Consider the following 17390-nt stretch of genomic DNA (forward strand, 5'->3'; position numbering starts at 1 on the left):
GATCAACAAGTTGAAAACGAGTTGTATTCAGATGTTTTCCAAGTGTATGATTCTATCCTTTTCAAAAAAGTTTTAAATTTAGCAAGTAAGGAAAGTCTAAAGTCGGGCGGGGCCGACTATATTATACCCTGCACCACTTTTTGTTGGGGGCTATACATAAAGGTTTGTCTCAAATGCATACATTTAAATTTCATTCGATCTGGACAGAATTTGATAGACTTCTAAAAAATCTATAGACTCAAAATTTAAGTCGGCTAATGCACTAGGGTGGAACACAATGTTGATAAAAAACAAGTAAAAAAAGTCTAAAGTCGGGCGGGGCCGACTATATTATACCCTACACCACTTTGTAGATCTAAATTTTCGATACCATATCACATCCGTCAAATGTTTTGGGTGCTATATATAAAGGTTTGTCCCAAATACATACATTTAAATATCACTCGATTTGGACAGAATTTGATAGACTTCTACAAAATCTATAGACTCAAAATTTAAGTCGGCTAATGCACTAGGGTGGAACACAATGTTAGTACAAAATATGGGAAACATTTAAATCTGAAGCAATTTTAAGGAAACTTCGCAAAAGTTTATTTATGATTTATCGCTCGATATATATGTATTAGAAGTTTAGGAAAATTAGAGTCATTTTTACAACTTTTCGACTAAGCAGTGGCGATTATATAAGGAAAATGTTGGTATTTTGACCATTTTAGTCGAAATCAGAAAAACATATATATGGGAGCTATATCTAAATCTGAGCCGATTTCAATCACATTTGGCACACATGACTATATTACTAATTGTACTCATAGAGCAAAATTTCAACCAAATTGGGCCAAAACTCTGGCTTCTGGGGCCATATAAGTCCATATCGGGCGAAAAATATATATGAACCGATTTCAATCAAATTTGGCACCCATGACTATACTACCAATTGTACTCCTTGTGCAAAATTTCAAGCTAATCGGGATAAAACGCTGGCTTCTGGGTCCATATAAGTGCATATCGGGCGAAAGATATATATGGGAGCTATATCTAAATCTGAACCGATTTCAATCAAATTGTGCACACTTGACTATACGACTATGTGTTATGATTGTACAAAATTTCAAGCAAATCGGTATAAAACTCTGGCTGCTGGGTCCATATTGGTGCATATCGGGCGAAAGATATATATGGGAGCTATATCTAAATCTGAACAAAATCAATAGGGTTCTATTCTGACACAAATTAGGAACATGTGCCAAATTAGAAGGCGATTGGACTCAAATTGCGACCTAGACTCTGATCACAAAAATGTGTTCACAGACAGACGGACGGACGGACAGACAGACGGACATGGTTATATCGACTCAGGGACCCACCCTGAGCATTATTGCCAAAGACGCCATGTGTTTATCTCGTCTCCTTCTGGGTGTTACAAACATATGCACTAACTTATAATGCCCTGTTCCACAGTGTGGCGAAGGGTATAAATATGGGAAACATTTAAATCTGAAGCAATTTTAAGGAAACTTCGCAAAAGTTTATTTATGATTTATCGCTCGATATATATGTATTAAAAGTTTAGGAAAATTAGAGTCATTTTTACAACTTTTCGACTAAGCAGTGGCGATTTTACAAGGAAAATGTTGGTATTTTGACCATTTTTGTCGAAATCAGAAAAAAATATATATGGGAGCTATATCTAAATCTGAACCGATTTCAACCAAATTTGACACGCATAGCTACAATGCTAATTCTACTCCCTGTGCAAAATTTCAATTAAATCGGAGTAAAAAATGGCCACTGTGGTCATATAAGTGTAAATCGGGCGAACGATATATATGGGAGCTATATCTAGGTTAGGTTAGGTTAGGTTATGTGGCAGCCCGATGTATCAAGCTCACTTAGACTATTCAGTCCATTGTGATACCACAGTGGTGAACTTCTCTCTTATCACTGAGTGCTGCCCGATTCCATGTTAAGCTCAATGACAAGGGACCTCCTTTTTATAGCCGAGTCCGAACGGCGTTCCACATTCCAGTGAAACCACTTAGAGAAGCTTTGAAACCCTCAGAAATGTCACCAGCATTACTGAGGTGGGATAATCCACCGCTGAAAAACTTTTTGGTGTTCGGTCGTAGCAGGAATCGAACCCACGACCTTGTGTATGCAAGGCGGGCATGCTAACCATTGCACCACGGTGGCTCCCTATATCTAAATCTGAACCGATTTCAATAATATTTGGCACACTTGACTATAGTACTGATTGTTCTTCTTGTCCAAAATTTAAAGCAAATTAGGGTAAAACTCTGACGTCTGGGGTCATGTAAGTCCATATCGGGCGAAATATATATATATATATATATATATATATATATATATATATATATATATATATATATATATATATATGTATATATATATATATATATATATATATATATATATATATATATATATATATATATATATATATATATATATATATATATATTATATATATATATATATATATATATATATATATATATATATATATAATATATATATATATATATATATATATATATATATATATATATATATATATATATATATATATATATATATATATATATATATATATATATATATATATATATTATATAAATGTGTTCACGGACAGATGGACATGGCAATATCGACTCAGGAGCCCACCCTGAGCATTTTTGTCTTTCTCGTCTCCCATATGCACTAACTTATAATACCCTGTTCCACAGTATGGCGCAGGGTATAAAAATTCCAAAATTCTTATTTGCTTTCATACATAAAGCGCCTTAGATTATTAAAAACAAATTTTATTTTATCTCACTAACTTAAAAATATTACGCATATATTAGTAGGAAGAGATCAATCGTAATAGCGTTTAATTTTTTGGGAATATAAATATTCCTATAGCTGTATAAAAATTACCTAATTCATAAGCAACCTCATGAAGTATTTGGCTGCATTAGTAGCCCAAAACATTTCATTCTGAACATGTTTATTATTCCATATGCAAATTTCGGAAATAACAGAATAAATACAAATGGAATGTGCTATATCATCCGAATTTGTGTGTAATATTTTTTTTTTTTTCAAAAATACAAACTATGGAAGAATAGTTGAAGTATTTCTTCCTTGTGGTTTAATATTTTGCAAAATCTACCAAACTACCAAATAGTAAAAAATCTTGCAATTTTGTTAGAATTCTACCAACTGTGGCGACATTGATTGGAACCCGATTGAACTTATATAACGCATTCCATAGATTAAAATATACAAAATTTACAATATGCCACTTACTCGCAGTAAATATTCACAAATCAACATTCTGACAAGTGTTGCAAATTTACACAAAAACAAAATTGTCCCCGTGCCATTGTTTGAACCTAACGGATGTCGCTACGTATGTACATATATCCATGAAATACCAAGTTCGCAGTTAAATTCCACCTATGGTGGTGGTGGCCAGCATTGTCCATAATGGCTACTTTGGTTTATGTTCGTTTTTAATGCTTCACCAATTGTGGAGTACTGCATACTGGAAGGAAGCCTTCACAATTGTGCCACAAACAAACAGAAATCTGGTTAAACCAGTTCCGCATGGACTCTTCGAGAAAAATCACAGATTGTTATACGAGTTCTATGCCAGATATTTGACACAGTGTTTAATGGACAATCGTTTACAACATTGGTTTGGTGGTAGTCGTTGTGATTTTTTCCAAATATGTATAAAAAGTGCGAATCCCTCTGGCAAAAAGATGAGGACCCTTTTTGCACACAAAAATATTTGCGGGTGCACTTTTAATTTGCGCACTCATTACGAAACTCTACCATGTGCGCGTTTTGTGATATTTTGAAGATGAATTGCAGCAAGCACCCCTATGGATTCAGGTTTTTTGCAGACATTTTTATGCGAGGAGGGAGGTTTACTCAGTTGACAATCAAACGAGAAAAAATGCGAATGATATAGGATATGCTTTTAACAATGGTGTACCAGTACAGTGTTGAGCTAATATAAAAGATTATGGGACCTAAATTTTGGGGCACGCAATTAATACGGTTTTCATTTTATATTTAGGGATTAGATAACAAAAACAAATACTAATTATCAAAAATCACTTTATTATTTTTCAAAATATTCTCCATTAAGGGCTATACCCCTTTTGCAGAAGTTTGAACAAATCGTCAAAGCACTTTACCACTCTGATTGGGATATCTCCAAAACATGCAATATGCGAGCTCGCATTATCGTTTTTGGTGATTGGTTTTCCTGATTTCTCGGAAGACAACTGACAAACCAATGGTTGTGTACGGCTCATAATTAACTGTTCCGCGTTGTTCTACACGCTCACAAAAAATCGCTTCTGTAACATATACTCCCAAACATATTTTGCTTCAAGCATATATATTTTTGGGTATTGTCCAAACATTTATATGTTTGATCCCTTCCAATATATAATATGTTTGAAAGCATATTGGTCTAAACAATATATGTTTGGGTAGTCTAAGTTCCAAACATTTTGTATTTTTGCATCCAAATTCAATAATGTTGTCTTCCAAAAAACAATATGTTATTATGTGAACATATAATATGTTTGGAAGCATTTTGCACCCAAAAATATTATATGCTTAAAAAAAATTCTCCCAAACAATATTGTGCTCAAAATTTTATTTATTTATTTATATGTTTACAATCATAATGAATTATGAAAATAAACAGGTAATATAGGTGCTAACAACATAGGTTTTCGACCTGAATGCTCAAAATTTTGTTTCTGCCCAATTGCATATTCCCCCACATCTTTCTCACTTCCACGAGATTTTTTAGTTCTTAGCACCTTTTTCTGTAATACAAACATTGTAGAAGAAATTATTCAATTGTATGATTTTTTTATTTTAATTTTACCTTTTGCCGGACGGGGATTCGAACAGCGGACCACACAGTTTGTAAGGATCAAAGAAGTAGCTGATCAATCGCCCAAGGAAAAATAAAATGTTAATTTTGTAATAACAAGCAACAACCACCAACTTAATTCAATATCGCTCCCTTTTAATAGCGCTCCAAGCTACTAAACACATATATGTTTATAGGCTATTTCTAAATTAATATATGTTTGCATCCAAGCATATTATATTTACAAACATTTTATGTCCCAAACATAATATGTTCTAACATATTAACATATATGTCCCAAACATGTTATGCTAGTTTATGAACATTATATGCTTGCACTCAAAAATATTGTGTTTAAAAATTTGTGTTCCAAACATATAATGTTTATAGCCAAACATATGAAAAACAGTCTTTTTCATCCGTGTAGTGGTCCGATTGCGACATGTCCACTTTTTCCGATCATTTGCTTGGATCGATTCATCACGTGTCATCATGTCATAGACGTGCTTCGAAACACTGGGATCGTAATTTTGGAGCATTTCTTTCTTCCAACCGACACGAGCCTTTTTTTCCAAGCGATTGATAAATTGTGTGGAATCCAACGGAAACAAATGGTCAAATGTTCATCCAATATTGAATATATGCTGGTCCACTAATGCCTAAGGTTGTCTCAATATCACGATATATCTCCTGAGGATTTTGTTGACATTCCACATCAATAGTTTTTGGCCACGATCTTCACGAAATTCGTATTGGAGTGAACTGCGACATCGGTTGAATTCATAATACCATCGATAAATACTGGTCCTTGACGTAATTTTATCGGCAAGTAACCTTAATAATCATTCCACCCTCACAATTCTTATTGTGTTCCATTTAGTGGTCCATTTTTGTATGCAGCATATGTTGCTCTTGCTGCAGATGCATCCAATTTATACTCACCACACGTACAGTGCTTTCTAAAGTCCACGTCCATACATTTTTAACCATTTTTAATAAGTGTCTGCAGCAACAATGCATGAGACCTTAATTACAATGCTGACGATAATGTCAGCAATGACGACGGCAATGGCGGCCACGATGGTGATGATGATGATGAAGTGCTACAGCTTTTTGTTGTAATACTTTCCTGTTTTATTTCACAATTTACAATTAACCAGGGTCATAAAATGTTAATACAAAATTGTTTCAGTAAAAGGGTTATAGAATAAACACTATGGATAGTTTAGCTCAGTGTAACAAATTCCATTTTCTGTTTTTTTTTTTATTTTTTTTTTTAAAATTTAAACACTAGCAACTCAAGCTGTCGGCTTAAATAAATTCCAATTTAATCCTTCGTTAGCTTTTAGCGTTAGAATGGTGAGGGGGGTATAATAAGTTTGTCATTCCGTTTGTAACACATCGAAATATCGATTTCCGACAATAATATATATATATATATATATATATATATATATATATATATATATATATATATATATATATATCCCCGATTTGGGGTCTTGGGCTTATATAAATCGTAGTTTTTATCCAATTTGCCTGAAATATGAGATCTAGAGGTATTTTATGACCATAAAGAGGTGTGCCAAAAATGGTGAGTTTTGGTATAGCCCCCATATAGACCGATCTCCCGATTTTACTTCTTGGGCTTATAGAAACCGCAGTTTTTATTCAATTTACCTGAAATTGAAAATCTAGAGGTATTGTAGGACCACAAATACGTGGTCCTACAATACCTCTCGATTTGGGGTCTTGGGCTTATAGAAATCGTAGTTTTTATCCAATTTGCCTGAAATATGAGATCTAGAGGTATTTTATGACCATAAAGAGGTGTGCCAAACATGGTGAGTATCGGTCCATGTTTTGGTATAGCCCCCATATAGACCGATCTCCCGATTTTACTTCTTGGGCTTATAGAAACCGCAGTTTTTATTCAATTTACCTGAAATTGGAAATCTAGAGGTATTGTAGGACCACAAATACGTGTGCACAAATTGTGAGTATCGGTCCATGTTTTGGTATGGTTCCTATATAAAACGACCTCCCGATTTGGGATCTTGGGCTTATAGAAACCGTAGTTTTTATCCAATTTGTCTGAAATTGGAAATCTAGAGGTATTTTAGGACCATAAAGAGGTGTGCCGAAAATGGTGAGTATCGGTCCATATTTTGGTATAGCCCCCATATAGACCGATTTCCAGATTTTACTTCTTGGGCTTCTAGAATCCGAAGTTTTTATCCTATTTGCCTGAAATTGGAAATCTAGAGGTATTTTCGGGTCATAAAGAGGTGTGCCGAAAACGGTGAGTATCGGTCCATATTTTAGTATAGCCCCCATAAGATCGATCTCCCGATTTAACTCCTTGGGTTTCTATAAACCGTAGTTTTTATCTGATTTGCCTGAAATTGTAAATATTATTGGTATTTTAGGCTCACAAAAACGTGTATCGGATTAAGTTTTTATTTTTTTACCTCCATATAGACCGACTTCACTTCTTGAGGGTGTAGAAGGCGCACTGATCATGAAAATTGCTTGAATAGTCTAAGTGAGCCTGATACATTGGTCTGCCAACTATCCTAAACCTAAACCTAAGAAAAACATTTGTAATTTTAGGAAATAATCTTTAAATTAATTAAGATACTGAAACTTTGGACTACTCTTATAAAAAAATTTAACGAAAAATTATCTATAGCCGATTTAACATTTTTTAGTTCACACACTTTCCGAAGTTAAATTTTAAATTTGTAATATTAGATTTTGCGTCTTCTTAAATTTTTTTTCTTATAAAAAATTTCCGCTTTTATTCCTTCAAGAAGTAAAAAATGAGAGATCAATTTATATGGGGGCAATATCAAAACACGATAGATCTAATGTTGCAAATTTTAAATTTAAATTTGCACCATTAAATTTTAATAAAGGGTGGTCAAAGGCCGATGTTGATTTTGAATAAAGCACAAACTATTTAGGAAATTATTGTAATTTAATTTTATTATGATATATTGGTATTACTCAATTATGTATGGAACAAAATATCGGCCAAATGGGCGCCGCGACCTCGGTGGCACACCTTCATCCGATGGTCCAAATTTTCGATGACTCTGAGACATAATGGAGGTTCTATGCCGTTAATGTGCCGAATTATCTCATCCTTTAGCTCTTGAATTGTTGCTGGCTTATTGGAAAAAATACGGCCCGATGATGCCACCAGCCCATAAACCGCACCAAACAGTCACTCTTTGTGGGTGCATTGATTTTTCGACAATCACTCTTGGATTCTCATTTGCCCAAATGCGGCAATTCTGTTTATTGATAAATCCACTGAGGTGAAAATGTGTCTCATTACTGAAGATGATTTTCTTCGAAAATTGATCCTCCACTGTTGCCATTGGAACCATTTAACACGTTGTTGGATTGTGTATCTCTCCATGGTTCAAATTGAGTAAGTCTGAAATAGAGAAATGTCAAATAAAATTCGGAAAAAAACTTCAGCGTTTAGGTGTGGTTCACATTCAACATCGGCCCTTACAATTTAACCACCCTTTATATATCTTTATGGATCTAAACTACCTCAAGGTTTTCAATTTCAATGTTACGGTGTTTATAGCTTAAGAAGTCAAATCAGAAGATCGATGTGTATGGGGGCTATAACGAAACATAGAACGGTCTAAACCACATTTGACATATCACTTTACCGGGCCTAAAATATCTATAAGTTACCAAAATAAAAAAAACGATAAAAACTGCGGCTTTTCTGCCCTCAAGAAGTCAAATCGAGAGATCGGTCCAATATATACCACATATATCTTTATTGATCTAGAATAACCCAAGATTTCTAATTTCAAACACATCGGATAAAAATTTCAGCTTGCATGTTCCCAAGAAGCTAGATATCGATTTATAGGGAGGCTATCTCAAAATATGGACCGATCTATATCAAATTTTGAATATGACTTAATGGATCATATTTTACTAAAAATAGTAAATTTTACTTAAATTGCGTCCACTATTTTCTAAAATGAGTAAATCTAGTTAGTTTATCTATATCTTGAACTTCGTATAACCCCCAGAGATGTTTTAATCATTTTTAATTCCAGTTTTTTCCCTTACACTGTGGGAAAAATTTTCTTTTCTGAAAAATAAAATTTTCGAAAAGCAAAGTTTCCTCTTGACGCTAAAAAAATCGCAAATAAAAAGATTTAATCATAAATTCGGGTTTATTTTAACAAAATTTTCTATAGAAATAAAATTTTGACAAATTTTTCTATAGATATAAAATTTTTATCACACTTTCGAATCAACGAAATTTCAAAATCCCTGACATACTATGTGAAATTGCTACTGACCTTACTAATTTATTCTACAGCCATAGTGGCTATATAGATAGTCATTTAATCATAAATTCTGGTTTATTTGCTCTTAAAGAAAATACTTTATAAGAAAGGGAAATTTCGTTTATCTAAAATGTAGTTTTTTTTTGGGTCTACAAAATTTTCTTTACAATAAATTAAAATTTCTTTAACAACAAAACCAAAACTATATTTTTTAATAGCTTGTCTTCAATTTAGTAAAATAGTTTGGATACAGTTTTCTAAACTAAACCTACATTTTCTTCCATACTGGGATCACATTTTTTAGGGCTTGGGATCGAAATTTTAGATAAATGATAGCCTCATTTGTCTAAAATTGTGTCTTTTTCTTTAAAAGCAATAAAAATATCCTAAAGAAAATATTGCATAAAAAGTATTTCTGCTTCGGATGTAGCCCTTATTGAAACTCCCTTTTAGTTGAAATTTCTGGTTTGTGTTCACTCTTCTCTTCGGTTTCACTACACACACATACCACCGTAATATTGTCTGTTGACTTGATTTCTATGCCTCAAGGGGCAAGAAATTTTGGTGAGGCATTTAAATAAATTCGAAACGCAGACCAACAGACAGACAGATGTCTATAAGAGACCAAAGACTAAATGACTTGAAAATCAAGCCTTAAAGCTATGTTATAACGATGATGAAATTTCTATACGCATTGCGGGATAAGGGTATTCCGTTATGAGTTTGTTCGAATTTCATATCAGTTTTAGTAAAAATATCTGTTCTTTTAACATCATGTGCTCCCCTCTCTTCTCTTGCATCAATGCAATGAGTATAAGTTTTAAGTCTCTTGCCATGTTATGCATATACTCTCAATGGCAAAGACATCGACTTCAACATCACGCAATCTATTCTTGAGCTAAAGGAGGTCATAGGTCAATTAAATATGTTGTAGCAACATTCTCTGTGAAATATGTCAGTCAATACCCCTTAGTGAAAACAATGGGACCAACGGAATTTTACTATCATATGAGAGAAGAGTCAAGAGATTTGACTTATTGCGGACACTTCAATTAGTCCAAGAATGAATTTATGTAGTAGTGGTGATTGATTGAAGATTCTAAAAATTAGCCATATAATAAAACTTTGAAGTTATGATTGAATTGTACTTTGACATGCAAATTTGCATCTGATGACCATTAGACCGGTTCATGTAAATCGTAATTATTTTTCACTCTATAGTAAGAGAAAATATATAATTGGTTATATATAGCTGTGTATATCTTTCAGTTTAACTAATATGGTAATCGTTTACTGATTCAAAATTAGGAAATCAAAAAAATTTCGAAGGCAAAGATTTCCTGTACGAAAAAGTATCAAAAGAGTCTGTCCTATTTCTAAATAGAAATTTCACACCCCAATACAGATATACGCAAAACATTTCTTAGTGTGTTTGAATTTTGACAAAATTTTCTATAGAAGTTAAATATTTGACAAAATTTTCTATAGAAATAAAATTTTGACAAAATTTTTTATAGAAATAAAATTTTGACAAAATTTTTTATAGAAATAACATTTTGACAAAATTTTCTATAGAAATAAAATTTTGACAAAATTTTCTATAGAAATAAAATTTTGACAAAATTTTTTATAGAAATAAAATTTTGACAAAATTTTCTATGGAAATAAAATTTTGACAAAATTTTCTAGAGAAATTAAATTTTGACAAAATTTTCTATAGAAATAAAATTTTGACAAAATTTTCTATAGAAATAAAATTTTGACAAAATTTTCTATAGAAATATAATTTTGACAACATTTTCTATAGAAATATAATTTTGACAAAATTTTCTATAGAAGTTAAAATTTTGACAATATTTTCTATAGAAATAAAATTTTGAGTAAATTTTCTATAGAAATACAATTTTGACACAATATTCTATAGAAATAAATTTTTTACAAAAATTTCTATAGAAATAAAATTTTGACAAAATTTTCTATAGAAATAATATTTGACAAAATTTTCTATAGAAATAAAATTTTGACAAAATTCTCTATAGAAATAAAATTTTGTCAAAATGTTCTATAGAAATAAAATTTTGACAAAATTTTCTAGAGAAATAAAATTTTGACAAAATTTTGTATAGTAATATAATTTTGACAAAATTTCTATAGAAATATAATTTGACAAAATTTTCTGTAGAAGTTAAAATTTTGAGTAAATTTTCTATAGAACTAAAAATTTGACACAATTTTCTATAGAAATAAAATTTTTACAAAAGTTTCTATAGAAATAAAATTTTGACAAAATTTTCTATAGAAATAAAATTTTGACAAAAGTTTCTATAGAAATAAAATTTTGACAAAATTTTCTATAGATATAAAATTTTGACAAAATTTTCTATAGAAATAAAATTTTGACAAAATTTTCTATTTTATTTATTTATTTATTTATATATTTACAATCATAATGAATTATGAAAATAAACAGGTAATATAGGTGCTAACAACATTCGACCTGACAAAATTTTCTATAACATAGAAATAAAATTTTGACATTTTCTATAGAAATAAAATCTTGGCAAAATTTCCTATAGAAATAAAATTTTAACAAAATTTTCTATAGAAGTTAAAATTTTGACAAAATTTTCTATAGAAATAAAATTTTGACAAAATTTTCTATAGAAATATAATTTTGACAACATTTTCTATAGAAATATAATTTTGACAAAATTTTCTATAGAAGTTAAAATTTTGACAATATTTTCTATAGAAATAAAATTTTGAGTAAATTTTCTATAAAAATAAAATTTTGAGTAAATTTTCTATAGAAATACAATTTTGACACAATTTTCTATAGAAATAAATTTTTTACAAAAATTTCTATAGAAATAAAATTTTGACAAAATTTTCTATAGAAATAAAAATTTGACAAAATTTTCTATAGAAATAAAACTTTGACAAAATTTTCTATAGAAATAAAATTTTGACAAAATTTTCTATAGAAATAAAATTTTGACAAAATTTTCTAGAGAAATAAAATTTTGACAAAATTTTCTATAGAAATAAAATTTTGACAAAATTTTCTGTAGAAATAAAATTTTGACAAAATTTTCTATAGAAATAACATTTTGACAAAATTTTCTAGAAAAATAAAATTGTGACAAAATTTTCTATAGAAATAAAATTTTGACAAAATTTTCTATAGAAGTTAAAATTTTGGCAAAATTTTCTATAGAAATAAAATTTTGACACAATTTTCTATAGAAATAAAATTTTAACAAAATTTTTTATTGAAATAAAATTTTGACAAAATTTTCTATAGAAATAAAATTTTGACAAAATTTTCTATAGAAATACAATTTTGACAAAATTTTCTATAGAAATAAAATTTTGACAAAATTTTCTGTAGAAATAAAATTTTGACAAAATTTTCTGTAGAAATAAAATTTTTACAAAAAGTTTTATGATTTTTTGCTTGGTAGTTTTATGGTAACATTTTCTCCAATTGTTGGTAGATTATTTTTGGCTCGAGTGGTAACCGTGGTTCGGATTCGGCTATAAAAACAAGCTCTCGTGTATCACAATGGACTGAATAGTCTAAGTGAGCCTGAAATATAAGGCTGCCATCATAGTATTTTTTTTTTAATTTTTCTAAAATTGGAAAAATCACCTTTTCGATTTTGAAAAAGTCAACTTTTTAAACTTTTCCAAGTCAACTTTTCGGTTTTTTCAATTTTTTAATATTTTGAGATATAGAACATAAAAATTAATTTAAGAAAGTTTAAAATTTTCAATTCAGGGAAATTTATTTTCATTTTTGGCATACTTTTATACATAGGAGCAAACTTTCGAAACAACGAAATTTCAAAATCCCTGACCTACTATGTGAAATTGCTACTGGCTTTACTAATTTATTCTAGAGCCATATTGGCTATATAGAATTCGTTCAATATGACCTCTTTCATTTTTCTCTTCTTTTGGAAAAAATCGAACAAATTGCATTATAAATCAAATTCATTCAAAACAACTTTGCATAGACGTTGCTTTCTTTGTCGATTAGAAGAAACCAGTCTCCATTGTTATTCGTTTATGGCAAAAAAAAAGTTCACAGCAGCATCGATTATTAGATTTCGTAGATTGTCATTTATCGTATTAAATTTCAACTAAAAGAAATACTTTATCATATGATTAAGTTTCTTAAAAGACGCATCCAAAAAACTTTTGATTGATGTTGAAATCATCAGTTCCTAAATGGATTTTGCATATTTCTGAATAATTTGGAAGTATAGGACTATCAACTGTGGATTCAGTAATATTTCAATTAAGATCGAAAATCGACTATTGTTTTCTTCAAATTCGTCTAATCGACTTTTGATGTAGGCCGAAAATCGGTCAACAAAGTTTTACTAACACATGTTACCACTCAATTTTTCCCTACGGGTAGCGAAAACCTTAATGATTTGGCCCTTAACGGTTTTACCTCTAATAGTTTTTTTTTCAGATGGCATACAAAATGTCTACCAATTTTAAATCCTCAATCCTCCCCTCACCATAACATACCATTTCCGGGTTAATTGAATTTTTTCGACATCCACCAACGTTACTAATATATTTATAACGATTTATGGTGGCAAATATTAAAAGAAAATTAAAAAAAAAAAATAATTTATAAGTCGACGTTTGTAAACACTGAAAGTCATTTTCTTCAAAAATTTAAAAATAAATCTACAAATAATTTCGAAATGTGGAATTCTTTTCTTCCAACTATAACCTCTTAAAATCAATGTTGATACCGAAAGCTACGCTTGAATCTTAAATATAAAATAATAACAACAAAATCTTGTAAATGCTAGTCTAAAGCACATATGACAAAGTACCTCTCCTACAATAGATGCGAAACCCGAACTCCGGTATAAAAAGGGTTAAGCGATTTATTGTTCTCATAGAAATATGATTCCCCCAATGTGTACTCCTATTACTTGTTAAGATAACAAAAACCAGTGTTGTCAATTTGGTGCTTTTAGCACCAAATTTAGTGCTTTTTGATTTCTAAAAAGCACCAAATTGCCTTTTTGGTGCCTTTTCAAAAAAAGCACCAACTTGGTGCTTTCTGGCATTTTCATTTAGTGCTTTTGGTGTTTTTTTTTTTTTATTTTGAACAGTATTAAGTAATTGATACACAAATTTTGATTAGACTTTCAAGAGCTGAAGAAACTCAAATTTATTGCCAAATATAGAATTTGATTGTTATGAAGTTGGTATTGATTAATTTTTAATTAATATTGTTATTTAGGGTATTCTGTAGGAAAGTCGAACGATGAGTGCCGAATTTTTGAATTTGGTAAAGATTTCATTAAAAACGTTTGTATTAAATTCACAACTGAAATATTATATATATATATATTAATATTTAATATTTTGAAAGTTGAAAAACATCACTGATCAAAATGAATTGGACGAAAGCATTAAAACTGATCAAGGTGTATACTAGAATAGCGTTTCATAATGGTGAGTACTAAGTTTGAGTTTTGCCGCAAAAGTGAAAACTATATCAGTAAAAAAAGGCATAAAATTATGCATATTTGCTGCAAATTTTATTATAACTTGATGGGGTATAGCCAAAAGCAAATTTTCACAAAGTTTGTATTCCTTAAAATGAATTATTAAAGAAAAGTAATAGTGAAAAATGACTATTTGAGCAGCTAAACTCGATCTTAATACCCACCTTAACTTCATAAAATTCAATTCACAAAAGTTCTATAATACATCTTCGGAAGTTTTTTTTTTTTTTTTTTTTTTTAGTAGAGCATTTAATTTTCGATTTTGTGGTGGAAGGTGGTATGTTAGAATTTATAATATATTTTTGGTGCTTTTTGGCCTTGGGGAGTTGGCAACACTGACAAAAACAATAAAGGATTTCATTCTCATGTGAGAGGACTAGTGGGATTGACTAACACAATGATATATTGCCGTAAAGGAGACCCTACAGCACTGTACAGTATGACTGACGTGCGTAAAAACACGCGTGTAACGTGTGTTCTTCAGCCCATATACATGAATTGAAGTTTGGTCTTGCGTGTGTGTGTGAGAGTGTTGTGTGAAAAAAAACCCGGCTTCTTCGTAGCTTGGTGGCCTACGTGATGAGAGATTTGATGTGTTGGCATGGTTGAGAGAAAGATACAAGACAAACCAACCAAACAGCCATTTCTTGTAAACACAAATGAAATTTATCTACGTGGCACCTACAACACAAAGTGAAAGGTAACAAACCCATCAACAAAAAGACTGCATCGATAGTAACAACAGTGGTAGGCCACAACAACATTATGCCGATCGTGTATTATCGATAAATTACGAGTCAATGTTATTTTGAATGTTAAAGAGACTCTGCTACGTAGTCCTCCCTCTCTTCACTCAATACATTTTTTATTTGTTGACTCTTGGTAATTTGAAACGTTGGCCAAGTTTTACATATCAGTAGCTTAAGGGCCGGTGGTGTTTTGTTGTTTTTGGTTTTACTTTCTTGTTTTGTTTATCAGTTTCGTGAATGATGACATATGAACATGCGTTCATTGTATTTATTTCATAGGTTTTGTGGTTTTTGTGGTATTTTAATGACCACGAAACTATAAAAAAATACGATTAACCGACAAAGGTTTGACTACTCTAGTTTTAAATACTAGGGATGTTTGTTTTTATAGTAAAAAACAAAACAGCAAATTTCTATAACATATATTAGAAGAATAGTTTTTCGAAGCTTCTCAATCAATAACTAAACTAAATACGAGGGTCGCAGTCAAAGATGATAAGTGATTGCTAAAGAATGAAAACCCGAAATACCCATGCTTTGAGAGCATTTTTACGTTCTAGTGAAATAAGCTGCTGGCAAACAATTGAAATCTTCCAATTTTGATATCATTCCACCCACTGTGCCAAACGTTTGAATTAAACACTCTAAAAAATTGACTTGTTAGCTGATGACCTTAGCAGCCAATGCTACTTTTCTTTTTTCATACATTTACTGTATGATTAAAATAAGCAATAAATAAATAAATTGACTTGTAATGAAAGGTTTAACCTTCCCTTTAGGATTTTTGTATAGATTCCAATCAAAGTTACCACATGGTTAGGGAGCTAAATAAATTAAAAATAGAATACAGATCGCATTTATCGAATTTTTCTTCGCATAGTTACTATATTTACTTCAAAGTCAAAATATTTTCATAATTAAAAAACTTTAAACCTAAAATGCAAAGCCTCAAATTAAATCCCAGGCTATATTTGCAGTTTCTATATTCAAAATTGAAGATTATCCCTCATATTAAAAAAAAAAAAAAAATACAGTGAATTTTAAACCTATCAGTACTTTAAATCAAAAATGATATTTATTGATATCAAAAATGATTTTCGTTAGATAAGGAAGTATATTGCATGTCCTAAAATTTAGGCTATATAATTTTTCATATTTGGTTAGGAATTAAATCCATTGTGATACCACAGTGGCGAACCTCCCTCTTATCACTGTGTGCTGTCTGATTCTAACTCAACGACGAGGGACCAACTTTTATAGCCGGGCACAGATGGCGTTCCACATTGCGGTGAAACTCCTTTGAAACACTCAGGAATGTCATCAGCATTACGGAGGAGGGAAAAACTTTTTGTGTTTTTTAGTCGAAACTGGAATTGGACCCATGACCCTTTGTATGCATGCTACCCGTTGCACCACGGAGTTCTAAACTCTGAGCCGGCCAACCAATAGTTGCAAATATTGCTCACTCATTCATTTTTCCACTATCGTCTGATGAAAGCAAACTTCTTCGGTATAGAAACTCTTATAAACAAACGCAAGTCTAAGTATTGAGCTGATTTCTTAAAACTATACCACAACGTTTACAACACTTTTTTTCCCACCCTCGTAACAGTAGTCATTTATAAAATACGGGACCATTCTGAAGGCTTGTTACTCTCATATGGTCTTTAGATTTTCTATTCGGGAGTTTTGTTTATATTTTCCTTAGGATGTTCTCCTGTACTCCAGAGAATGCCATCTGTTTTTTATGTACACATTTGCAACATGTTGAATTTTTGCAGCTGTCCCCCACCCCATTTGTTTGATACATCAGTTTCCAACCAACAACATAAGATGTATATTTCAAGTTACAATATCTGAG

General features: G+C 30.8%; 1 protein-coding gene across 1 annotated transcript in view; it reads left to right on the forward strand.

Annotated features, from left to right (window-relative positions):
• Positions 1 to 17390, forward strand: part of ogre (optic ganglion reduced) — a 91083-nt gene that overhangs the window by 16500 nt on the left and 57193 nt on the right. The window lies entirely within an intron of this gene.

The sequence above is a fragment of the Haematobia irritans genome, chromosome 3 (assembly GCF_050003625.1).
Source record: "Haematobia irritans isolate KBUSLIRL chromosome 3, ASM5000362v1, whole genome shotgun sequence".
NCBI lineage: Eukaryota > Metazoa > Arthropoda > Insecta > Diptera > Muscidae > Haematobia > Haematobia irritans.